The sequence below is a fragment of the Lactuca virosa genome, chromosome 6 (assembly GCF_052849685.1).
Source record: "Lactuca virosa cultivar CGN04683 chromosome 6, Lactuca_virosa_CGN04683_v6, whole genome shotgun sequence".
In the NCBI taxonomy this organism is placed as follows: domain Eukaryota; kingdom Viridiplantae; phylum Streptophyta; class Magnoliopsida; order Asterales; family Asteraceae; genus Lactuca; species Lactuca virosa.
The window spans coordinates 232,881,568-232,889,501 of record NC_136431.1 but is presented as its reverse complement, the minus strand read 5'-3'; the positions used below and the strand labels follow the sequence as shown (position 1 = coordinate 232,889,501).

At 33.5% G+C, this 7,934-nt stretch overlaps 1 long non-coding RNA gene across 1 annotated transcript; it reads left to right on the top strand.

Annotated features, from left to right (window-relative positions):
* The first annotated feature begins 227 nt into the window (after positions 1 to 227).
* LOC145122859 (uncharacterized) lies at positions 228 to 6,701 on the top strand. Its single transcript, XR_013714767.1, has 3 exons — positions 228 to 349; positions 505 to 705; positions 6,523 to 6,701. It is a non-coding gene; the product is annotated as an uncharacterized LOC145122859 (long non-coding RNA).
* The last annotated feature ends 1,233 nt before the right edge of the window (positions 6,702 to 7,934 follow it).

Sequence of the window (7,934 nt, the reverse complement as noted above, 5' to 3'; positions counted from 1 at the left end):
TATTCATGTGATTTACTCTTAAAAAAGAAGGTTTTGAAAATCGTATTGTAGACCGAACCAGCCGTCTTACATGTTTGATGGTCCAACTTGTCCAACCGATTGGACCGGTCTCAAAAGCCGGGAAAACCTGATGATGTCATAATTACATTATTTTTAATTTAAATTATATACAAAATTACATAAAAAAAAATATTTTTTAAATTTCTGTTTTTTACCGGTTCTTACAGGTTTAACCGGTTCTTACCATTTTTTAGCGGTTCACATGACGAGCAATTTTTTGGCTTCTAAGAACTGGGTTCGTGACCGTTCCCGATTGAACCGGCCGGTCCCGTCCGATTTTAAAAACATGGTAAAAAAACAAAAATTTATAGCAATTTGTATAAAACGGAAATAAAAAACATTGAAATTCAATTAAAAAATATAAAAACATTTAATTCTTTGGAAAAGTACGAGTCCAAAATTATTAAAAAATCTAACAAATAAAGTATGCATATTGCAAATAAGGAGGAACACTCCTGTGGTTTGGACGGGATACGGGATCAACACGATCTTTTCCGGAATTGCCGAGAGCATGGATATAGATTAATGGTACGGTTATTCAATCACATTCGGCCGCACAAAACCCTATCAATACCTTACCAAAATTGAAGGAAGACTAGCGATTGCAAGGAGTCAAGGGCTTTGTGAAGTATTCGTCAATTCAAGGTAACATTAACTGTTTGTAGCTTTAATTTAATCGACTTTGATTTGGAATATGGTTATGCTTTGAATAACATATTGAAAGTCAATTCCAAAAAGTGCGATATGAATTGTCAACAAATACATGTCATATAATATGAATTGATTTGATTTGGAATATGATTATGCCTTGAAGATGATACTCTTTTCTGCTAGAAATCTTTTCCCATTTAGATTTGATTAATTGTCAACAAATACAAATCGTATAATATGAAGATTATTAAATAAATTACAGAAAGCATTAGCAACTACATGACTTCTTTTCAATAAAAAAGTATTCAACTGTAAAATCAATTCCAAACCCATTACATAATCAATAATAATAGTTAACTTTGTTTGATGAACACAATATCTAGGACAGGTTTCACCGAGGGGTATTTTGGGTAAAACCATCATATTTTTAATTTTTGTGTTAGATTTGGATTCGTTTTGGTTTAGTATGAATAGGATATGTATCTATGACATTTTAATTAAGTTTTATTCACGTTTTTCTTAACAAATCTTGGAGGACAAGCAAAATTTCCCAGAAAAATTTTCCCCAGTTTTGTTCCTCCCTCTGTATCATGTTTTTCTGTCCATGTCCTGCTGTGATTTTTATATTTGTTTATTTTGTGTGATAATCTTTGTGAATTAAGTGAATTAGTTCTCAGATAAGTAATCTATCATCTATTAAAATCTCATTTTAAAGGAATCAAGCAAATTGAAAACATGGCATCACTTCAAGGACACTCTGTAACAATAATTTCTATAACCACCAAATTACTAAATTAACCCTTAAGAATACCAAATATTTAATTGCAGCTTAACTTTCAACAATCTTGTCCATAATGTAAAGGCTTTTTATCAATCACAATATCAACACTGTACATTCGATTTTCTCATTCTGTTAAACTAAATGTATGGACCTCCCTATGTATAAAAATTATGACTAAGTTGGTGTCAATTTTTTCAATTATGACAACTTTTTTCTATTCTAGATAAAAATTTATGTATAAAAATAAAACAATGGTATAAAATATAAATTGTTTATGAAAATGATATATATATATATATATATATATATATATATATATATATATATATATATATATATATACTATTTAAATTAAGAGGCTATAAATGAAATATATACTTATATAACATATAAGTATCATGAAGTTGATTTTGCAAATATTTTGGAACGTATAATAATATAATATATAAATGAAATTTTTATGTTATTTAACGATTCGTAAATAAATAACTTATATATTATATTAAAGACAAAAACAATTTAAAAAATAAATTTAAAATTAATATAATATAAATATGACATCTTATAAAACTTAAAAGATTAAAAAATGAAATATTAAAGGTTGACAGCTACTTTTGAAACAACACCATTTTGACAGCTACTTTTGAAAACAACACCACGTATACAAAAACTCCCTCCCTATGCCACCATGCATACAAATTATCTTCTTCTAAATAAGCGCTGCTAGTGGAAGATGGTTGAATACAGGGGCAGATTTAGTGCTTGAAGAGTGGGGGCAGATGTCCCCAGTGACTTTTGAATGACCATATATTTGATATTATAAATTGGGTTTACTTATTATTTTCTATGATATATGCCCCCAATGGTCAGATGTAAGAAGTAAAAACTAAAACCTAAGCCTGCATGGCCCACCTAAATTAATTATCTAGGTTTAAGTTGTATGGTGTTCAGTCATCTAGTTACCTATTTATTCAACGCCACATGATTTATGCAAAGGGACCACATAACACAATACACAAACTCCATCACTCTCTGGGACTTCATGTATACATTACAAGACGTAATTAACTCATAATAATAAGTTATATCTCTAGTTATTGAAGAAATTTACATCAAATAAACAAAGGGTAGAATAGTCTTTTTTGCATTCCACAAACCAAAATGTAAATAGATTTTATCTATTTAACATTAATGGTAGTTTTTTATGTTTCTTCTTTTTCTTCTTTTTGGTTCCTTTTAGTTCAACTACTTCATACTAAGATAAGATGGACAAGAGTTGGACTAAAATCACGAATAAGGTCGATCCAAAGTTCATGAAGGGGGCAATTGCTTTTGCGGAGATGGCTAAAGGTTACGTTGATAGTGAAGGTCGTACACACTGTCCATGTAAAAGCTGTCTAAATGTAAGAAAGCATGCACCTGATGTAGTTTGTAGTCATATCATACATCATGGCTTTCAACAGTCATATAAAATATGGACATTTCACGGGGAAAGTCGCCAGGAAAATGAAATAAACAACGAGCATGATGAAAGTGATAATGAATCAGATGATGGTGTCGATGCTTTACTTGGTGATGCGTTTCATGTGGGAGCTGAAACTGAAGGAGTAGATGACAACGATGAGGACGAGTCTTATATCGATCTAGTAATCCAAATGTGGACAAGTTATTCGCTGATATGGAGAAACCTTTATTTCCAGGATGTGATACTTTCTCTGTACTAGGATTTATATTACGATTGATGCACGTGAAGGTAACATGTAAAATGACAAATGTGTCCATGGATATGATACTGAAGTTATTGAGTGAGGCATTCAAGAACACAATAATCCCTAAATCCCACTATGAGGCAAAAAAGTATTTGCGTACTCTTGGACTTGGATACGAATCAATACATGCTTGCAAGAATGATTGTGCATTGTTTTGGAAGGAAAATTCGGAATTACAATCATGTCCTGTTTGTGGTGCTAGTCGTTGGGTAGATGATAAAATGCATCAAAAGAAGATTCCAACCAAAGTCTTGCGTTACTTTCCCATCACAAGTAGACTTAAGCGACTATATGCCTCTAGGTATACTGCAAAGGACATGCAGTGGCACGCTCACAACAAGTCTAAAGAAGATGGAGTTCTTAGGTATCCAGCAGACGGAAAAGCATGGAAGCACTTTGATACAATCTACCCTGATTTTGCCAAAGAACCAAGAAATGTACGCCTAGGTCTTGCGAGCGATGGTTTCAACCCTTTTGGGACAATGAGTACTTCATATAGTATGTGGCCCGTTGTGCTTATATTGTACAATCTGCCTTCTTGGAAGTCTATGATTGATGCTTCATTTATGATGGCTTTGTTGATTCCTGGAAAAGATTCACCAGGAAAGGATATTGATGTATATTTACGTCCACTGGTAGATGAGTTGAAACTTCTATGGGAGAATGGTATTGAAACATATGATTCTGAATCGGGACGTACATTCAACATGCGTGCAGCACTTATGTGGACAATAAACGATTTTCCTGCATATGGTTACTTGTCTGGATGGAGCACAAGTGGGTACATGGCATGCCCAACATGCAACGAAGATGCATCTAGTATTCGTATACGAAAGAAAATAGCATATGTAGGTCATAGGCGATTTCTTCCCCCTGATCATCCTTGGAGGAATGCACGAGATTTTAATGGGAAAAAAGAGTCTAGGATTGCACCCAAACATATCAGTGGAGAAGATTGCTTGCGCCAATTAGAAAATGTCCCTTACTTTCCACATGGAAAGAAACAGTCTCACATTGGCCAAAAACGTAGAAGGAGCGAACGCTAGTTAAATTGGTCAAAAAAAAGCATATTCTTTGAACTACCATACTGGTGTAAGTTGTTAATGCGTCATAACATTGATGTCATGCATGTTATAAAAAATGTGGGTGAGAACTTCTTGGGAACCTTATTAAACATAGAAAAGAGGACAAAAGACACTGACCTAGCTCACCGAGATCTTCAAGATATGAAAATACGCAAGAATCTGCACTTGGTGAAGAAAAATGATTGTTGGATTAAACCGCCCGCTCCGTATGTCTTAACTCCAATAGAAAGGAAACAATTTTGCTCTCTAGTTAAGTCTGTGCGTTTTCCTGATGGATATGCTGCAAACTTGGGTAAAAATGTTATTCTTGAGCAAAATAAGATATATGGGCTTAAATCACATGATTATCATGTCTTCATGTTACGTATACTCCCTATTGTTGTTCGTGGGCTTTTAGATAAGCGTATACGTGATACATTGACCGAGTTGTCTTAATTTTTCAAGATTCTAACTTCAGCCACATTACTTGTGAGAGAGTTGGAAACTTTGCAAGAAGAGATAGTTAAGATTCTTTGCAAGCTTGAACGCATATTTCCTCCCTCATTTTTTACAGTTATGATGCACTTGTGCGTTCATCTACCTCAAGAAGCTATTTTAGGAGGACCTGTACAATCAAGGTGGATGTATCCGGTTGAAAGGTATCTCAGCCATTTAAAGAAATATGTTAGAAACAAAGCAAGACCCGAAGGTTCAATTGCAGAAGGTTATGTTGTTGAAGAAGCTCTGATATTTTGTTCACACTATTTACGTGGTGTTGATTCAAGATTAGATAAGCGAGGTAGATATGACAATGAAACTACAAGTGATGTTCGAGACTATAAATTAGATATTTTCAGATTAAATGGTCGAGGAATTGGGAAGCGAGAAACTGTTAGGCTTTCAAACATTTCAATAAAGAAAGCATTGTGGTTTATGTTAACTAATTGTTCACAAGTTGAACCGTACCTGAAGTAAGTACATTTTCCCTTTCATAGTGAATTCACTTTTTTGTATCTCAAGGTATTTAAAGCTTACTTGCACTTGACAGTGAGCACTTGAATTTCTTGGAAAGACAACATCAAGCAGCCCTAGATTTCAGTGAATTACAACAATCTACATTTCCATCTTGGTTTTCATCACGGGTAATGTTACTATAACATAATTTATATCATTTTCTCATGTCAGAACAATCAACCTACCCTTACTTGTTTTGGAAATGGTGAACAGATAGGAACAATGTATGAGCAAAATTCATCGGAAATCAACGAAGAGTTATATGCACTATCTCGTGGTCCAGATAATCGAGTTATATCACATAGTGGATACATAGTAAATGGAGTTAAATTTCTTGTTAAGTCACGAGATGGTCATAGGAGGACTCAAAATTGTGGAGTCACAGCTGTAGGAATTCACAATGGTGTTGAAGAAGATTATTATGGATATGTTGATGAAGTCCTTGAATTTTCATTCATAAAAGGATATCGAGTTATTTTATTTAAATGCATTTGGTTTGATACCGACCGTAAAAGGAAGCACGTGATGTTTGAACCTCATTTCATATCTATAGATACAACCAAAAAAGCTTATGACGAAGATCCTTTTGTGTTGGCAAATCAAGCAAAACAAGTTTTCTATATAAACGATCCCACGCGTGACTCGGGCTGGAAAATCATAGAAAGAAGCACACATATGCATTTATGGGATATTCCGGATAATGAGGATGTACAGGATATGTTTGAACATGTAGGAACATCGTCGGACACGACCCCCTTTCAAACATCAGATTGTGAAAATTTCGAGTTTCATGTAGAAGACGGTGAAGAAGAGTTTGTGGAAATTGTTGATGTTGAAGCTTTTGAAGACAATTTAGATGATTTTATTGATTATGATACTATCCCCAAAGAAATTAGTGAGGAACCTGAAGATTTAGAGGGTTTAGATGATAGCAATGAAACAAATGTAGCCCTATTTGATGATTCAGACGATGAATATGAATAATTGTAATCTTTTTCTACTTTGTTGGTGTGTTTTGTAATTAGTTACATTTTTAAAACTTATTTACTATGATTATGGATAATTGTACTGTAGTTCTACTTCATTGGTGTGTTTTTAATCTGTTAATATTTAAAACTTTTAGACGATGAATATAAATAACTGTACTCCTGACTAACTTGTCTATAAATCACATCCTTTGCAGATAAAATGTGGATATTTCTGGTGATGATGACAATTGTTAATCTCGGAGGTACTAAGCGTGTAAGAAAAGAACCTCGACAAATTTCAGTCACGTCATCAGGTGAAGGAAGTGAAGGTGAACTCGATCCAAAATTGTGTATGCTTCGTCGACGTAAACGTGCTATGGCATCCGTTGATGCAACAGGTAAACCTTATATGTTTTTACTGTTTACTAAAAATTGAGTTAAAGAAAAATTTAAATGTAATGGATTTCAGATTTCTGTTTTTGACCTGATTTGTGTTTTTAACTTCAAATCTGAAATTTTGGACAATGTACTTTTTACAACCTTATCAACAACTTACACAATGTATGGGTGTTATTCGGTTGGGTAATTCTATTTTCTTTTTATTCGGGTTCGGGAAATGTACTTTCTAATTTCTACAGGAGGAAGTGGTCCGAGAAAAAATCCTCAATCAACATCAAATTTGCTTGTTGGTGAAGGAACTGTCTCTAACACAACTGAGCCAGTAGTTTGCCAAAATACGGATTCTTTTCCCAAATCGGGCACTACAGGTAAAGATCATCAAACCATGGATATACACCCATGCTTAACACAATTTAGTGAAGATGGATTACAATATCATTTTCTTTTTTATTTTATAAAAGCCACTGCTATGTCTTCTTTTGCATCCTTTTTTTAGTTTTTAAAGATCATCAGACCATGCATATAAACCCATGCTTTCTTATACAAAATAACAACAATTCCACTGTGATTGCCAGAGAAGAAAACCAGAAAGAAAACCAAATCCTTGTTTGTTTTATTAATTATCTCCTTCAGTTTAGTCTATATCTCTTTGTCTCTATCTATCCTCACATCATAAACATAGAACTGTTACATCCTTTCATGGCATCTGTTGGAATAATCAAAATCTAGGACAGGTTTCACCCAGGGGTATTTTGGGAAAAACCATCGTATTTTTAGTTTTTTTGTTAGATTAGGATTTTTTTTTTGGTTTAGTATGAACTGGAAATGTATCTATGATGGTTTAATTAAGTTTTATTCATATTTTTCTCAACAAAGCTTGGAGTACAAGAAAATTTTCCCAGAAAAATTTTCCCCTGTTTTGTTCTTCACCTATTCCGCCTCTGTATCTTGTTTTTATGTCTCTGGCCAGCTGTGATTTCTGTGTTTCTTTCTTTCTTTCCACTTATGTTTATACATTTACACGCTTATGTGACTAAAAAAACAGGAGGGAGTGGTTCTAGAGAAAATACTCAACCGGCTTCATTAGCCACAGATGAAGTCGTTCTAAGTAATAGTAGACAATTTATTCTTTTATTTATAATATTACAGATTATGCATTAGTTGATGTATACTTTCTGTCGTGTAGATCAACCACAGAGGCGGAGGCGAGGCCCTAATATTAATAAAA